Genomic DNA, 19,108 nt, shown 5'->3' with positions numbered 1-19,108 from the left:
TTTTGATTTGCATTTCCATGAGGATCCTTTTCAAATGAAAGTTCAATCCTACCTCTGCTCTCCTCAAAGGCTTCCGTATACTTGCATTGGCCTGGAAGCCCTTGGGATAATTGTCTCTTAGGTGAACACAGAACCTGCTTTCTTCCACCTTCAAGTCTTGGCTCAAACATCACCTCGGCACACTCTCAGACATAGAAAATTGGCCCCCCAAATGTCACTTGTTCTTTCCCTGCCCGATGCTTCTCCAAACACATATCACCATCAAAGAGACTCAATATTTTTTCTTATTTTTTTTTAATGTTTCTATCCTTCCTATATCCAGATGGACAGCTTCTTGATGACAGAGATTTAAAAAAATTTTTTTTATTGAAACATAGTTATTTACAATGTTGTGTTTCATGTCTGCTGTCCAGCAAAGTGGCTCAGTTATTCATATACATATAATACATATTCTTTTTCATATTCTTTTCCATTATGGTGTATCACAGGATATTGACTATAGTTCCCTGTGCTGTACAGTAGGACCTTGTTTATCCGTTCTATATATAATAGTTCACATCTGCTAACCCCAAACTCCCAATCCATCCCCCACCCCACCCCAGGTAACCACAAGCTTATTCTCTATGCTTGATGACAGAGATTTTTGACGCTGTGTTCACTGATGCCCCCTGGGAACCTCCAACAAGGTGGCACAGAGTACATGTTCACTAGTACTTGCTGAATAGTCTATAATTAAGTGTGTGTTACTCTTCCACCCAAAACCAGACGATGAAACACACACACACACACACACACACACGGTGACATTTAAGACAGAGCCCGAGGGTGCTCAGGACTTGGAGAGGCAGGAATGGGGAGGGAAGGATGTCTCAGGGGAAGGGACTGCACATACAAAGTCTCAGAGTCACAGAGGTCCGGCCAGGCTGGGTGTGGAGATGCTGGGAGATGCAGGGAGAGGAGGGATCTGGGTGGAGAGTCCAGCAGGGCAGAGCCCGCCAGGGCTGCAAATCCAGCCAGTGGTGTGTGCACCTTGGTCTCAGGCCGTGGAGAGGAAACACAGCTGTTCCTGCTGTGCCGCAAGTGGATGGTAACGGTCTCTGCGAACAGTCCGGAGGCCTGTGTTTCCCAGGGAGATGGAGGCAGGAGGCGGGTGGGTTCAGAGACCCAGGGAAGAGACGAGGCTGTTGGAACGACTGGGGTCAGGATGGGGAGGAGACGGGCATCAGGACGAGCTGTGCTTAGGAGGAAGGATGGACAGCACTTAGTGATGATTGGATCCTGGAGAAGAGAAGGGGGGGGGGGATGAAAGGGGGGAAACCCCATCCTTCCTTCTGGCCTTAGAGATGGGGGCCACCTTGTCATCAGTGTGGCAGGGAACCCAGCAGAGAAGTGGGTTTGGGGAGAAAGATGGCAGCTCCACTTTGGGTATGCTGAGTGGAGCAATCCTGGGGGCCGTTCTGGGGCAGGTGTGCAGTGGGATGTTGGGTGGTAGGATGCCGACATCACTCACCTGAGGGGTAACCTGGAATGGCGTTTGCAACAGATGCGCCCCCTGCCGGCCTGGCGTTGGCATCTGACACGCCCCCTGCCGGCCTGTCGTTTGCATCTGACACGGCCCCTGCCGGCCTGGCTGCCTTCCTCCTGCGGGAGGTCACTCTGAGCGAGAGAAGAGACCAGGCTCTGGTCAGATCGGGTGCCGCGGGCCGCAGACTCACTCACCCTGTTCCTTGTTCAGGGGCGGGGGCATGACTGAGGTGGGAGAGGGCAGGTCTGGCCCCACAGACCCTCTAGAACACAGCGGCTACCTTCAACCCTGACACTGGGCGGGGAGGAGCCCCTGCCCCGGTGGAATCCTCACCGCCCCCAAGCCCCACCCCATTCCCCCCTCCCGTCAGCCTCCTGCCGGCCCCGGCCCCGCCCCCGCCCCCTGCAGCGCTGCTTCCAGGATGCAGCCACCTGCGCCCTGCCCTCCCCACCCCTCCCCTCCCCCCTCTCCCTGGGGGTGCTCACAGGAGGACGATGAGGCAGAGGAAGAGGAGCGGGATCTTGACAGCCGCTTCCCAGATGGCCGTCAGAATCACCTCTGCTGCTCCGCGCCCCGACTGCCCTAATTCTCACAACAGCCTTATGGAAAGGAGACACTTGATAGCCTCATTTTCCTGGAGAAAACTCTAATTTGAAAAGATACATACACCCCAATGTTCATAGCGGCTCTATTCACAACAGCCAAGACATGGAAGCAGCCTAAATGTCCGTCGACAGATGAATGGATAAAGAAGATGCGGTGTATATATATACAATGGAATACTACTCAGCCATAAAAAAGAATGAAATAATGCCATCTGCAGCAACATGGAGGGACCCAGAGATTGATTGCCATACCGAGCGAAGTAAGTCTGACAGATAAAGAGAAATAACATATGACATCACTTATATGTGGAATGCAAAAAGTGATAAAAATAAATTTATTTACAAACAGAAACAGACTCACACACATAGAAAACAAACTTATGGTTATCAAAGGGGAAAGAGGAGGGGTAAATTAATAGTGTGGGATTAAAAGATACACACTATTGGGCTGGGGCGGGAGCGCGGAGGTGTCGGCGGGCGGGGCAGCAGCCAGGAGCCGGGGGGTCGGGGCGTTGGCCGTGTTTCCCTTCGGGCCCGGTAGCCGCGGAGGGGCCAGGGCGGCCGGAGCCGGGGCTCGGGAGCCGGCACCCCACGCGAGACAGGCGGCAGCTGCCGGGCCGCTCCCTTCTCCGCCCCCCGCGCGCCCAGCCGGGGGCTGACGCGGCCCCTCCCCCGTCGCCCTGCGGGAGCCCTCGCCGCCCCCGCGGCCCTTCGCAGCCCCCGGCTGGCCGCGCGGGGGAGCTCGGGCCGCCCGGAGCTCTGGAGTCCTCAGCCGCTTCCGCCCGGGGAGAGCAGTCACCGCCCCCCGCGCCGCGCCGGCAACCCGGGCCCGACTGCAGGGCCGGGAGGCGGGGCCGGCCCGGCCTGAGCGCCCGCCTGGGCGGCCCTGGCGCTTGGGTGGCCGAGAGGGCGCAGCCCGGGCCCGCGCGGGCTGTTCTTGGATGCGGCGCGAGGCAATTTCCGCAGCATGATTAACCTCTATGGTTCCATCCATCCCGCGGGTGTACCTCAGCACCCGCACCCACGGGGCCGTCTTCAACCTCGAGTACTCGCCCGACGGGTCAGTGCTGACAGTTGCAGGTGAACAGACTGAAGTTCTGACTTTTTTTTTAAATTTTATTTATTTACGGCTGTGTTGGGTCTTCGTTTCTGTGCGAGGGCTTTCTCTAGTTGCGGCAAGCGGGGGCCACTCTTCATCGCGGTGTGCGGGCCTCTCATTATCGCGGCCTCTCTTGTTGCGGAGCACAGGCTCCAGACGCGCAGGCTCAGTAGTTGTGGCGCCCGGGTTTAGTTGCTCCGCGGCATGTGGGATCTTCCCAGACCAGGGCTCGAACCCGTGTCCCCTGCATTGGCAGGCAGACTCTCAACCACTGCGCCACCAGGGAAGCCCTGAAGTTCTGCTTTTTGATCCTGTATCTTCAAAGCACGTAAAAACACTTTCTGAAGCTCACGAAGACTGTGTAAATAATATAAGGTAATACATGCACGTGGTACAAAATTCAAAGGTACAAAAGGGTAAACAGTGAAACATTTCTTGATAACCGGCTGTTTGCTACCTGCTCTGATGACACTGCAATAGCACTGTGGGATCTGAGAAAACTGAACAGCAAAGTATGCACTTTACATGGTCACACTAGCTGGGTGAAGAACATCGAATATGATACTAATACAAGATTCTTAGTAATGTCAGGATTTGATGGAAATGTCATTATTTGGGACACCAACAGGTTTGTGAATAGGGGATCATGTTAGGATTATGAACAACAAAAAAATGTTTTTAAGATGGTAAACAAATTCAGTGTTCTGTCTTAGCTCTCATTTCTCTTTAGGAGAAAGAAACTGGCTTTGGGAAAAAACAATCAGAAAGTGATTCCATCTTTTGTTCCTTGCACTTAGTCACATATTGTGACTAAAAATCTTGGAGAAAATTATGTGGAAAGGAGACCAAGTAATGTAGTTAATGATGAAAGCTGCTTTATGAGTTTCCTGAATTTAAGGAATTTAAGGAAGAATATTTTTGTTATTATTTCCTTTGTGGAACTGAAATATTTTTCACTCTTTGGTCCTTCAATTCTAAATCTATTTTGTAATTTTTGCACTGTGTTTTCATGCATTAAAAGAGTGGTTTCTCAGTTAAAAAAAAAGATACAAACTATTACATATAAAGTAGATAAACAACAAGGACCTACTGTATGGCATAGGGAACTGTATTCAATATCTTTTTTAAAATTTTTAAAAATTTATTATTTATATTTTTATTGGAGTACAGTCACTTTACAATATTGTATTAGTTTATACTGTATGGCAAAGTGAATCAGCTATACATATACATATATCCCCTCTTTTCTGGATTTCCTTCTCATTTAGGTCAACACAGAGCACTGAGTAGAGTTCCCTGTGCTATACAGTAGGTTCTCATTAGTTATCTATTTTATACATAGGATCAATAGTGTATATATGTCAATCCCCATCTCCCAATCAATATCTTGTAATAACCTATAATAGAAAAAAAAAATAATCCTGCTTTTACAGGTGGAGAAAGTGAGGCTCAGGGGAAGAAGGTAACTTGCCTGAGATAATGTGGCAGATGAGTGGCAGCATTTGGATTGGAACCCGGGCAGTGGGGTTGGCGGGGTGTTCCTCTGTAACCACAATCTCTCAAATGCTCTGCACCCACCCAACGGTCCTGAATAGTTAGGGGGCAGTCCACAAGACTACTTTCATTTCTTTCTTTTTTTTTTTTTAAATTTATTTATTTTATTTTTGGCTGCATTGGGTCTTTGTTGCTGCATGTGGGCTTTCTCTAGTTGCGGCAAGCGGGGGCTACTCTTCGTTTGTGGTGCGTGGTCTTCTCACTGTGGTGGCTTCTCTTGTTGTGGAGCATGGGCTCTAGTTGTACGGGCTTCAGTAGTTGCGGCACATGGGCTCGGTAGTTGTGGCGCACGGTCTTAGTTGCTCCGTGGCATGTGAGATCTTCCCGGACCAGGGCTCGAACCCGTGTCCCCTGCATTGGCAGACAGATTCTTAACCACTGTGCCGCCAAGGAAGTCCCAAGACTACCTTCATTTCTAACGCAAGTTGCAAGTTCAGGGGTCCCGAAGACCACCATCGGTTCTGATGATTCACTGGAAGAACTCACAGAACTCACTAAAAGCTATTATCCTCATGGTGACGGTTCATTACAGCATAAAGATATGGATTCATGTCAGTCAAGGGAGGAATGCACAGAGCAGGGTCCAGGGGAATTCCCAGTGTGGACTTTCCAGTTGTCCTCTTCACTGGAGTCACAGACAGGATTGGCTCTTCCCAGCACTGATGTGTGACAATATGCCAGCCAAGAAGCTCACCTGAGCCTTGGTATCTAGGGTTTTTATTGAGGCTCTGTTACATAGATATGGTTGGCTGTCCACATGGCTGACCTCAGATTCCAGACTTTTCAGAAGTAGAGCTGATACCTCGTGACCCAAAGCCTCCATCATAAACTCCTAGACTATCTGGTGTAGCACAAGGCCCCCAGGTAAACAAAGACAGTCTTATCAAGAGGAGATTCTAGGGCTTCCCTGGTGGCGCAGTGGTTAAGAATCCACCTGCCAATGCAGGGGACACGGGTTCGAGCCCTGGTCCGGGAAGATCCCACATGCCGCGGAGCAACTAAGCCCGTGCGCCACAACTACTGAGCCTGCGCTCTAGAGCCCACGAGCCACAACTACTGAGCCCGCGCGCTACAACTCCTGAAGCCCATGCGCCTAGAGCCCGTGCTCCGCAACAAGAGAAGCCACCGCAATAAGAAGCCTGTGCACCGCAAGGAAGAGTAGCCCCCGCTCGCCACAACTAGAGAAAGCCCGCACGCAGCAACAAAGACCCAATGCAGCCAAAAATAAATAAATAAAAAATAAATAAATTATAAATAAATAATTAATTTAAAAAATTAAAAAAAAAAAAAAGAGGAGATTCTAAGGGTTTAGAACCTTCCCAGGAGTTGAGGACAAAGACCAGACCTCTCTTTGGTTAAAAAACCCAGAAGTCAACCGAGTAAATTTGAAGATCTACTTGGCTTTATTTAAGTGATTCATTAGTTGGACAGCGTCCCATTTAGCAAGCAGAAAGGCGCTCAGAAGGGTTGTACAAAATGTAAAGTTTTTATAGGCAGAAGGAGGGTGGGGCAAGTTACTAGCCAAAGAAAAGAAAAAAAGGATTGTTTCAGGCAACCTCACCTTTCTTTGGGGGAAAGGAAAGGCAGGGGTCTTATTATGTAGATCACCTCACCGGTGCCACCCCTGCTATAAGCAGCTTTTGGCAGGAAGGAGCCCTTTGCAGGAAAGAGCTCCCTGCGGGAGGACCCTCTGTCTTCTCACTAACCTTAAACGAGGCACCCCCATGCTCTACTCATCTCTGGCCCTAGCACACCTTTCATATCTTTTGATCACACAATACCTTGCCTAACTTGTTGGTTCTTATCATAGATCAAAGAAGCAGAAATGAAGAATAAGTAATTAACAGATGACCAGGTCTCCGCCCTAGCTCCCCCTTCAGTAATTTTGTGAACAAACTGTGTGAACAAGATAGCATCTAAACAAAAATCACACGAAGTCCACAAGCCCGCACACAAGCCTGCACACAATGGGGAATGGCGATGACTCTGACCCTCTATCTCAATGATTAACTGAGATTACTTCCCTTTTTCCTTTTAAAAGCTTTCATGGCCAAGCAGAAACTTCGGAGATGGTTTCTGGGGACACCGAGTCCACCACCTCCCCAGATTGCCAGCATTCTGATTAAAAGCAACTATCCTTTCTACCGACATTTTTCTTTCTCTCGAGCATTGATTGTTTGCGTTTTGTTTTTGTTTTTTGGCCACGTCACGCAGCGTGTGGGATCTTAGTTCGTCCACCAGGGATCGAACCTGAGCCCCCTGCAGTGGAAGCGGAGTCTTAACCACTGGACCACCAGGGAAGTTCCTCAAGGATTGATTTTTTGAGTGGTGAGTAGCTGGACATGTGTGTGGTAACACTGGGAGAGGCTGAAACTGCCTCTAAGTTAGTTATTAAGTTTTGGTTTGGTAATGTAGCTCGGCAAGAGTGACCCCATTTTCGGCCCGTTATATCTCTTTAACAGTGTGATTCCACTTTGGTAAAAATATGGACATGTGCACAAGTGCACATAGCATATCAGAACTGAAAAGATATGTAGGAAAAAGCTGGATATACCTCTGGGTGGTCAAATAACTTCAAGTTATTTTTAACAGTATTAATTAAATTATAATAGATAATTGTGTGTTTATTTATAAAATATATATTTTTATGTATATAGTTATACAAGGGAAATATATACATGTATAAATATATATTTAGGTAAATATGTAAATATCTAATTAAAATTATTTACTAGAAATATTTATGTTTATGAATATATATTTAGAAAATATGCATAACATAATTTTATTTAAAATCCTTATTAAAATAGTATTTGTTCTATTTTTTCGTTGTTAAGAATTTTCCAAATTTTCTTCAGCCACTGCATTCCTTTTTGCAGTTAAGAAAGTAGTATGTGTTATTATGAAAATAAAAGATGAACATATTCCAGGGAATTCCCTGGCGATCCAGTGGTTAGGACTCAGTGCTTTCACTATAAGGGGCCCAGGTTGGGGAACTAAGATCCCACAAGCCGGCATGGCCAAAAAAAAAGAAAGAAAAATATGAACATATTTCCAAGTACAGTTTTGAAACCACAGAATGGTTTTGGGACTTAGTAGAGCATAGGTCCTTCTGTTTCAGTGCAGAAAGAATTCAGCGAGAGGCAGAGTGGCAGGTGAGGAAAGAGTTTATTAGTAAAGAACACTTGTGAGAGATACAGCAAGCTGGCAGGGAAGTGCCACCCCCAGAACTTAGTGGGCTACAGTTTAATAATCAAAGGAGGAAAAGACCACCTTCTTCCTTGTTCTTTGAGTCTTCCATCATCAGCTCCTCCTACATGTTGGGCAGGGGAGTTTTGACCCTGTATGGCCCAACCAGGACTGTCAACGGTGCTATGGAAATGAGCATAAGGGCTGTAACATATACTAAAGTATGGTAGATCATCTCAGGTTTCAGTATAATGTCACCTTTCCCTATATTTTTGTTTTTAGTGCACGTAGAGAAGCATGTCGTAGGAATCGTTAACTTACTGACCTCACTGGGCAGGATGTGGGTCTCATTCCACCATTGTTTTATTGTTTGGGGGAATGTCTCATGCTTTCCTTGCATGTTTTTTTTTTTTTTTTTTTTTGCCAAGCAAGCCCCCTTGGTTTTGCGGTTAAGCAAGCCTGCTTTCTTGAGTGATCATTAACTTACAGGGGTCTCCCATACTTTTTTCTCTACTTGTAATCCCATAGTGGGATTAATGATTTAATCACCTACTTTGTCCCTTTATCTGTCCCTATCAGTTTGAAAGACCTTGGGTTTTTTTTTTGCAGATATTTAATTCTTATTTTCTTCTTCTTTTGTACACAAAAGGTAGCAACAGCATATCTATTTTTCACTTTGTTTTTGAAAGACCTTGTTGATCAGACACTTCTGGGATGTGCACTCTCTCCTCCACCTTCTCTGTGTCTCACCTCTCTGTGTCTGCTTCTCTCTCTCTGAATCTGGTCTCAATAAGCACACATCACATTCTGCACAGCTCTATACCCGCTGCCCGACTCCCTCTGCATGGAGTACCTTTTGCTCCTCTCCTGCAGCATTACCCCTGATGCTGAATTTTAGGAATAGCCTAAAGGCCCAGCATCAAGGGAAATCGTTCTATAAATTCTGGTTCAGGCATATAAGAGCGCGCCCTGCAGCCAGTCAAATTGGCCATGTTGAGGAACATTCAATGACAAGGAGAGATACTCATGTGAAATAAAATTCACATTTTATGGTAAGACAAGAAAAATTTAAATGTAAAAAAATTCTTCTCTGCCCTTTGGCCTCCTCTCTCCCCGCACTGTGCATTGTGTATCTGCATTGGGCATCGACTAAACCTCCCCCATCAGCAGAAATACCAGCTCAACCATAAAGAGCTACATTCTCCCAGCATCAACAAGGCAACTCCTTAAAAGACAGCATTCCTTCTTGATCTTGTAAGGGGTCACATGACCTACCATGATGATGACATTTAGATCCAGGTTACGTAAACTGTCAATCATACAACATTTGATGTAAAACCCTCTGTCTCAAAAAAACTTATATAACTGTGCCTTGATTTCTTTTTTTTTTTTAAATTAATTAATTAATTTATTTCTGGCTGTGTTGGGTCTTCGTTTCTGTGCGAGAGCTTTCTCTAGTTGCGGCAAGCGGGGGCCACTCTTCATCGCGGTGCGCGGGCCCCTCACTATCGCGGCCTCTCTTGTTGCGGAGCACAGGCTCCAGACGCACAGGCTCAGTAGTTGTGGCTCACGGACCTAGTTGCTCCGCGGCATGTGGGATCTTCCCAGACCAGAGCTCAAACCCGTGTCCCCTGCATTGGCAGGCAGATTCTCAACCACTGCACCACCAGAGAAGCCCGACTGTGCCTTGATTTCTAACTGGCAGAACAGTTCTCAGAAATTTCTGAGATGCTCTTCCCAGGTTTACAATCCTCAAATTTGGCTCAAATACAATTTTCCATTTATTTCCTTAGATCGACTGATTAATTTTTTTGTTGACACACGATACTTTGGGGGGGGGGCGGGGTGGAAGCAACCTCAGGAAGCTGGTCAAATGGGATGACAAAATTTGAAAACTGGGCACAGCACTGCCTAGTGTTAAAAAAGAAATAACAAGAACAGCAATCAAGCATTTGTTGCCCACTATAGTAAACCAAGAATTAATTGCAGTATCAAACCCTTCCAGAAACGTGAACTTTATTTTTTATCTATTTATATTTTTTGGCTGCACCGTGTGGCATGCAGGATCTTAGTTCCCCGATTAGGGATCGAACCCGTCCTCCCTGCAGTCTTAACCACTGGACCGCCAGGGAAGTCCCTCAGAAATATGAACTTTAAACAGTCTAGCTAAATTTTCCTGATTAACACTAATGAGGTCATCTGCATGATAAAAGTGCCTACCTTTCCCTTTCCTTGAAAGATGGCCTGGCCCCAAATAACCCTATCTTTTCTTTTGTTAATACTTTCTTACCCCACCCTCCTTCCCTATAAAAGCCTTTCGGTTTGTACTGCTCATGCGCAAAGCCCCCTTCTAGTTGCTAGATGGGATGCTGCCTGATTCATGAGTCATTGAATGAAGCCAATTAGTTCTTCAAATTTCCTCAGTAGAATTTTGTTTTTTTTTAAGAGATTGGTGACAGCGACAGGATCCAAAGGGAACTTGTTCTTTAGTAAAACATACAGAGGTTTGACCATAAGAGAGAAATTTGGAATCCAATTTTAGTAATAACCAGCTAGCCCAAGAAAACTGCAGAGTTGGTACTTAGTTTTGGGTTTGGGGAAACTTAGATCATCACGAAACCTATCTGGATCTAGGTGTAGCCCTCGTTCTGAGAGCAGATGCCCTAAATGTCAAACCTGGGTTTGTGCAAACTGCAGTTTTTCTTTGGCAACCTTACGTCCCTTTAAGGCTAACAGCTTTAGGAAGTGGATGCTGTCTTCCTGTAAAGAGGCTTCAGGAGAGCAAAGAAGCAAGTCACCCACATATTGCAGCAAAGTAGACCCCTTAGGGAACTTTATATCATCCAGATCAGCCTTCGGGATTTGTGAGAAATAATGACTCTCAGTAAACCCCGGAAGCATTACTGTCCAGGCGAATTTTTTTCTTCCCCAGTGAAGACAAAGAGGTATGCACTAGATTCATCAACTGGAATATACTAAGGATCGCACTTCATAAAACAATTACAGTAAAGAATCTACTTCCAGTGGGAGTGGGTGCCCACAACATATGAGGGTTAGGAATAACAGTGTCAAGGGATAACAATGTTGTTTATTCCTTGAAGATCCTGGACAAACCTCCATCCTCAGCCCTTAGGTAGTGGCAAAACAGGAGTGTTACAGGGGGCTGGTAAAGGGATAATGAGGCTTTGAGCCTTGTAATCTTCTATTATGGTCTTTAAGCCTTGAAGGGCTTCTTGACTTACAGGATATTGATTAATTCTGCAAAGTGATTTTCAGGGATCTGTTTGAAGTTTGCTGGGAGATGTGCTGTGACTTTTGCCAATATCAGTTGCAGATTTTGCCCATAAGGAGGGTGGTACCTGATTCAATAGACAAACGATCAGTGTTTCCAGAATCAGCATTAGTACTGCCAGAGATGGAACAAATACAAGATATCAGAGTGTCATTTAATTCACCTGGTTGGCTGCTGTGATGGCTACTGTCAAATTCTAGAATTATTTCCCCCTTTTGGGAGAAAGATATTACAGCATGATACTTCTTCAGGGAGTCTCAGCCTAATAAATGGATAGAGGTAGAAAAGCTAAGGAGAAAAGGGTGAGTATCTTTCAAAAGGCCTAAACAGAAGGGAACAGGTTCAGAGGCAGGAATTTCTGGAGGTTTCTTAGAGATCCCCACTATTTGAATTGTTTTAGTACTCTGAGGCAGGGCTGTTTTTTTTGTTTGCTTGTTTGTTTCAAACTTTGTTCTCATAGAATTTTTTTTTTTTTTTTTTTAATATTTGTCTGCGTTGGGTGTTCGTTTCTGTGCGAGGGCTTTCTCCAGTTGCGGCGAGCAGGGGCCACTCTTCATTGCGGTGCGCGGGCCTCTCACTGTCGCGGCCTCTCTTGTTGCGGAGCACAGGCTCCAGACGCGCAGGCTCAGTAGTTGTGGCTCACGGGCCCAGTTGCTCCGCGGCATGTGGGATCCTCCCAGACCAGGGCTCGAACCCGTGTCCCCTGCATTGGCAGGCAGACTCTCAACCACTGCGGCACCTGGGAAGCCCCAGGGCTGTTTTATAGTAGTGGGGATGAGCACCTAGAGTGTGTCTCCAGTGTCAGTTAGGACCAGAGAGATTTATTCCCAATCTGGAGAAATGTTTCTCCAAACCAATTAATAGGGAGAATTTGGGAGAGCCCCTGAAGTTCCTCAGAGCCCCGTCATTGAGAACTGGGAGGACAATGGCAAGGCTGATTAGAGGTTAAGCCCTTTAATTTACAACAGTCCTCTCCACTGTCCTGGATCTTTGCAGTAATAGCAGAAACTAGGAGGGTTTTGCTTTCTTTGAGGGGTCTTCAATTGCTGGAGTTGAAGATTAAGAATTCTGGTGGTCTTGGGACTTCCCTGGTGATGCAGTGGTTAAGAATCCACCTGCCAGTGCAGGGGACGCGGGTTCGATCCCTGGTCCGGGAAGATCCCACATGCCGGGGAGCAACTAAGCCCGTGCACCACAACTACTGAGCCTGCGCTCTAGAGCCTGCGAGCCACAACTACTGAGCCTGCACTCTAGAGCCTGCGAGCCACAACTACTGAGCCCGCGCACCTACAGCCCAGTGCTCCGCAACAAGAGAAGCCACCGCCATGAGAAGCCCGCGCACCGCAAGGAAGAGTAGCCCCCGCTCCCCGCAACTAGAGAAAGCCCACACGGCAACGAAGACCCAACACAGCCAAAAATTAATAAATTAATTAACTAAAAAAAAAAAGAAACAAACAAAGAAAGGAAACCTCGCTGGGGAAGGATGCTCACTGATGCAGAAAATGTTCACAACTTGATGCTAAGTTAGAAACGCATAATGCAAACCTGCATCTGATAGGACCATGCTGTGAAAAGTACAGATTAGTTAATTGATACGGATATAATATTACAGTGTGTATGTATGTGTTTTCCACAGCTTTATGTGTAGACACACACACTATATATATACAGATATATATATACATATATCTGTGCAAAAATTGTAGAAACTGTTAACTATCAACAGTGCTATTTCAATTTCCTTTTTCTCACTTTATGCTCTGAAGTTCTTTTTTCTTCACAAAGCATGTAAATTGTTTTTATATTTAGAATGAGAACCAATAAAATTAAAACAACATAAGGTTTGTTGAGACCCCCGTAATGCCATTTCTGCAATTGTTTTCTTGAGCTCTCTTCATGGATGTGTCCAAAACTACCTAATTTGTTCATCCCCAGGGCGGTTAGAGTAGAAAGAAGGAAGGAAGGAAGGAAGGTGGGAGGGAAGAGAGGAAGGAAAAGAAGGACAAAGGAAGGAAAGAAGGAGGGAGGGAGGGAGAAGGAAACAGAGAGAGAAAGTGGGACTGTTTCCTGGCCCCCTCTGGGGAAGTGTGCAGGGCCAGCTCAGTCCCTGTGGTCATAACTGCTCTTAGGAAGCACTCGATTGTTTGCATGTTCGCGAAGCAGTTAGGACAGTGCCTGGATACAAGGCCGTCCCTGGACCCACTGCTTGAGACCCCTTCTGTCACCGGATCCTCTAGCCTTCATCTCCTCATCTGTATCTCTCTTGTCCCTGAGTCACTGACTCATTTACCCCCTTTTTCCAGTAAAAATCAGAAGTCCTCAAGGGATGTTATTTCCTGCAAACACATGGCCATGGGGCCTGCTGGTTGCTTGACCCAGTGGCCAGTGAGGAAGAGACCCTCAGAATCAGGCAGGGGGTTAAATCCCAGCCCTGCTTTGAGTAGCTGAGTGACCCTGAGGCAGCCGCATAACCTCTGTGAGGCTGTTTCCTCATCTACATAAAGGGGTTACACTCTGCGTTTTACAGGATCCTGCAGGGCACCAGGCACAGAGTCTCACACAGGCCAGGTGCTTGGCAAATAGCCCGGGAAGCCATACGTGCGTCTGATTGTTTTTTAGAAGAAAGCTACTGTCAGACTCCAGCGCCCAGCTGGGACCCAGCAAGGGCACCGGTGGTCTTCTGCACCCTAGTTCATTCCCCTGCCTGATTCAGAAGTGAGAACCGCCTCCTGGAATTTTGAATTAATCCCCCGTCTGAACTGGGGGTGAGGTTGAGGTGGGGGCAGGCGGGGAGGGAGAGTGATGAATTCTACTGTTCAAACCCAGAGGGCCTCCTGAGTGGGGCTGGACAGTGGCCAAGTCACATCATTTTAATAGAGACCTTCCTCTTGGGGGAGGGCTGAGGTTTTTTCCCAGGAAGCGCAGGGAACAGAGAAGGAACAGAGTGGGCGGGGTTTTCTGCCTGTCACTGCCTGGAGCCGCCCACCGAGGAAGGGTCACCCCAGGATCGCAGCTGCTGGTCCCAGGAAAAGTTGGGATGGTTGTATGTACAGTGATTCTGGGAGGAGAAGGGAACAGGGACCATAGTCCTCGTCAGCAGAGAATCAGGACTGTGAGGTGCCCTGAGAAGTTCTTCCAGATGTAAATTGTCAGGATTTGAGACGGGTACAGGCTGCCCCAGTCACAGGCTCCCAGCTCCCTCGCCTGTGTAGACAGATTGGAAAGAGACGCGTGCTATTGCATCTCAGTGCCATTTCTATATGTTCTGCTCACACATTCCCCGCCCCCCAATCCTTTTTTTGTGGTCTCTGTGCTCACTTATTTAACCACCATATCTATGCATTACAGATGTTTCCAAAATCACCTCATCTGAATAATAGAAAACTAAATACATCCTGTGTTAACCACTGCATATACCCATTGACAGAGGTGGGCACATGTACTCTTTCTATATCTACACTTGTATCTCCATAAAAATATCAAATCACTCTGTTGCACACCTGAAACTAATATAATATTGTAAGTCAACTATACTTCAATAAAAATAAATAAATTTAAATTTCTTTTTTTACTGAAGGTAAATTTATATACAGTGAAATGCATAAATCTGACCTGTATAATTCAGTGAGTTTTGATAAATACAAACACTCATGTAACTACTGTCCCAATCAAAATATAGAATATTTCTAGCATTCCAGGAAGTTTCCTTGTGTGCCATTGAAGTTAATACCTACCCCCCCCAAGAGAGGCAGCTACTGTTGTGAATTATATAGATTCTATATACTGTTACTATAGATTAATTTTGCCTATTCCCGAACTTCATATAAGTAGAATTGTAGAGTATGTGTTCTTTGGCCTCTTTCAGAAACCAGTATGTATTCAAAACTCATTTTGTATTCAACATGTACTCACCATGTATTCAAAATTCATTCATCTTGTTACATGTGTCAATTGTTCACTTTTTATTTTGAGTACTAGTGCTCTGTTGTATGGATATACCACACTTTGGTTATCCATTCTCTTGGGGTATTTGGGTTGTTTCCACATTTGGCCATTATGAATAATGCTGCTGTAAGCATTCATATACAAGTGTTTGTGTGGATGTTTGCTTTTATGCTTCTTGAGTAAATCTCTAGGAGTGGAATTGCTAGGTCATGGAGTGGATGTATTATGCTTAACTGCACATGAAACTGCCACAACATTTTCCAGAGCAGTTATACTATTTACATTCCCCCCGGAAATGTATGAGTTCCAGTTCCTCCACATCCTCTCCAACGTTTGGTGTGCTCAGGTTTTAAAATTTTAGCCACTGTAGCAGATGTGATAGGGCATCTATTGTAATTTTAATTTTCATTTCCCTGGCACCCAATGGTATTTTCCTGTGCTTATTGGCCATTTGGATCTCTTCTCTTACACAATATATGAACGAGTTCTTTTTCCCATTTTAAAAATGCGTTTGTCATCGGTGTAAAAAACAAAATTCAGCGGAGCACATTTATGTATCTAATTGGCTTTATTAGTCAGTGCATGAATCAGACAGCATCCCACTTAGCAAGTAGAAAGATGTTCCAAGGAGCTGTACAAATGGAAGGCTTTTATAGGCAGAAGGGGGCAGGGACAAGGGAAGAACGAATTACCCCATCTTGCTTTGGGAGATAAAGATGAATATGGGATATTATCTCACTAGTGCTGACCAGGAAATTCCAGATTGACTGGTTAAAGGTCACATTCCTGGGAGCTTGAAACTGCAATTAGGTTAGGTATTAAGTATTGTTTGCTGACATGGTGCTTAGCACATATGACTCCATTCGGGGCCTGCTACATCTTTTTTCAAACATTGTTTATTAAACTTGGTTTCTTAAACATGGTTTCTTAAACATGGTTTATTAACTGGTTTAAACATGGTTTATTAACTGGTAAGAATTCTTTATATATTTAAGTTCAACCTGTCTTTCAGGGATCTATCTGTCTATATAGACAGATATATAGATTTGATTTTCTCCCAACTTACAGCTTACCTTTTATTTTCTTAATTCTGTCTTTGATGAACAGAAGTGTTTAATGAGGTCTAATTTAAATATATATTTTTTAAGCTTAGTATTTTGGATGTCCTTTAAGAAATCTTTGCATATCCATAGATATTCTTCTAAGTTTCCTTCTAGATCAATGCTGTCCTATAGAAGTAGAATGCAAGCCACATACGTAATTTAAAAAGTTTTAGTAGCCACCATAAAAGAATAACTTGGTGAAATTACTTTTAATCATATTATATTTAACCCAACATATCTAAAATATTATCATTTAAACATGGACTTGTCAACTGAAAAAAAATGCACAACGTGAGAGTTGTGAGTTAAGTTTTATTTGGGGCAAAATGAGGACTATAGCCTAGGAGAAAGCATTTTAGAAAGCTCTGAGAAATTGCTCCAAAGAGGTATGAGGGAAGGTGAGTTTATATGTGATTTTGGTGAAGGGAGAGTACATGCAGTCAAGCACATATTTTTTTGCAGAAGGTTTCTGCTAGCCTCGTGAGGGTTACTCCTAGTCACGAGGAGCAGACGTCACCCTGAAGGATTTTAGTGCTTTTCTAGATACGAGGAGATGCAAGAATTGGGCTCATAAGATTTTCTCCTGAAAATATCTAACTCTCTGAAGACCTGTTCTGCCAGTTTTTCCCAGAGCACAGAGTGCCTCATTTCTGCTCTCCACACTGAGCTCCTTTCAGGGGGTGTTGAAGGTCAGCAGCAGCAGTGGCTCATAATTTGACACCTGTAGAGGTAGATGGCAAGGGCCAATTTGTAGGTGACAGAATCAATATTAAAAATTATGAATGAGGTATTTTATCTTCCTTTTTTGCATACTAAGGTTAGCACGTTTCAAGTGCTCAATAGCCATGTGTGACTCGTGGCCGCCATATTGGACAGCACAGCCGTAGAAGCTTCATAGGTTTCACTCTTACTTTTAGGCTTCTGATTCATCTTAGGCTAAATTTTTTCTGTGCGATGTGACAAGGGGGTCAGGTTCATTTTTTCCAAACCTTGATCCACTTGTTTTACCACCATTTGTTAAAAAATCTTTCCTTTCTCAGTCGAATAGACACGGTGCTGTTCAATTGACCATGTAGGTATGTATGCACGTGTGTATGTATGTATGTATGGGACTATTTATGGATTCTGTTCCATACCGTACTCCCTTGTTTACTCTAGCTTTATAATAACATCTGATTTCTCCAACTGTGTTCTTCTTTTTCAAGATTGTGTTGCTATTCTAGGTCCTTTACATTTCCATATAAACTTTAGAATCCACTTGTCAATTTGTGTGTGTATATCATTTATATCACATATACTTATACATACATATATACACAGTTATAAATATACATATGTATACATACACACCCATATACATGTCTGTTGACTGGGATTACTTTAAATCAATACGGAGAAAACTGACATCTTTCCAGTCCATAAACATGATATATTTTTTCATTCATTTGAATCGTCTTTAATTTCTCTCAGTAATGTTCTGTGTTTTTCAGTGTGGAAGTATTGCATTTTTTTTTAAAAAGCTGTTCCTTTATGTTTTTTGGTGCTATTATAAATGGGCTGGGGTCCACTTTTAGGACCAAGTTGATCTGCACTGAGGGTGGAAAACTTTACAGGAGTAAAATCCTATCAGAGCACCTGACGCCAAGTGTTTGCTGAACACAGCCTGGATCCCTGAGCTTTGAACAGAAAGGTCCTACTGGGAATTTCTCCTGACTCTGGAGAAGACCAGCATTAGACCTCAGTCCCTGCATGTTGGGTCCCTCCTGGAAATGCCCACCCACCTGGCCTTCACCTGCCTCTGTCTTTGAAAGCCGAACTCAAGAGGTGGCTTTAGTGCCTCATCCAGTTCTTTGATTTCTTTCCACCAAGGCTACTTTATGAAGTGATTGCTGTGATATATTCCTTTCTTCGCTTTGGTGCTATAGGTGAATTTTGGGATCATGTTGTTTCATTCATCAGATGGTCGTGTGATCACTTGGGAACCTTCCTCAGTCATTTGGTTTGTCTCTCTAAGGGGGGAGATCATGAGATGCTGCTTGACCCCCATCTCAACCCAGAAGCCCACCTCTTACTCCCATTAACTTGTCCACCCTCAGTGCAGATCAACTTGACCAGATCTCTCAAAACTGGATCATATGAAGAGCAACCATTTTGCTTTTAGGAACTTATCCCACAGACATACACACACACGTGAAAGTAGACACAGGGTTATTCCTTGCAGTGTTTCTGTTAGTAGATTAAATGAATGCCATGATTTTCTGCTAACAGACAAAATCAGAATGCATCCATGTGATGGAATACTCCACAGTCATGGAGAAGAAGGAGGGCAGTCTTACTACTGGTATCCGTGACCTATTATCTTTTAGGTGAAAAAACCAAGGCTCAGAGCAGCATAGGGACACTGGTTAGTTCCCGCAAGGGGACTGTGCATCTGAGGACAGACTCTGCTGAGCATTTGGAATGTTGCGTGCTCAAAGGTACTTAAATAAACAATTGTTAGGGAAAGCAAAAGGAGGAGGCAGGAGAAGTCATCAGGACAAGGTTGATGAGGGGCTTTGAGAGGTGGACCCTGCCGTGTGGATGTTGCCCTGCTCTGGGGGAGCCAAGGAGGGAGTGGACACGTCTGAGGGGAGTGAGGGGCCAGGGGGACAGCTGGGCACAGTGGCCATGGGGGCAGGGGGGGGGGGCACTGGGTTCACCCACAAGGGGGTCTCTGGTCACCAGGGTGGGTCCAGGATGAGTCAGGGGCCCAGCCCAGCCCTGAGCAGGAAGCAGCTCTGCTCCCTACAGCCAGGC

The 19,108-nt window shown here is 45.2% G+C and overlaps 1 protein-coding gene and 1 pseudogene across 1 annotated transcript in view; both read left to right on the top strand.

Annotated features, from left to right (window-relative positions):
- Positions 1 to 1,527: 1,527 nt before the first annotated feature.
- LOC137752471 (DDB1- and CUL4-associated factor 10-like) lies at positions 1,528 to 18,451 on the top strand (annotated as a pseudogene).
- The window catches only part of CTU1 (cytosolic thiouridylase subunit 1), a 31,570-nt gene continuing 15,530 nt past the window's right edge, over positions 3,069 to 19,108 (top strand). Inside the window, 2 exon segments of the mRNA XM_068527240.1 lie at positions 3,069 to 3,210; positions 6,998 to 7,111. The gene's annotated coding sequence lies outside the window, so the exon portion shown is untranslated.

This window comes from Eschrichtius robustus, chromosome 19 (assembly GCF_028021215.1).
Source record: "Eschrichtius robustus isolate mEscRob2 chromosome 19, mEscRob2.pri, whole genome shotgun sequence".
NCBI classification, from domain to species: Eukaryota; Metazoa; Chordata; class Mammalia; order Artiodactyla; family Eschrichtiidae; genus Eschrichtius; species Eschrichtius robustus.
Note: the sequence above shows the minus strand (reverse complement) of the source record. Positions and strands in the feature narration are given on the sequence as shown.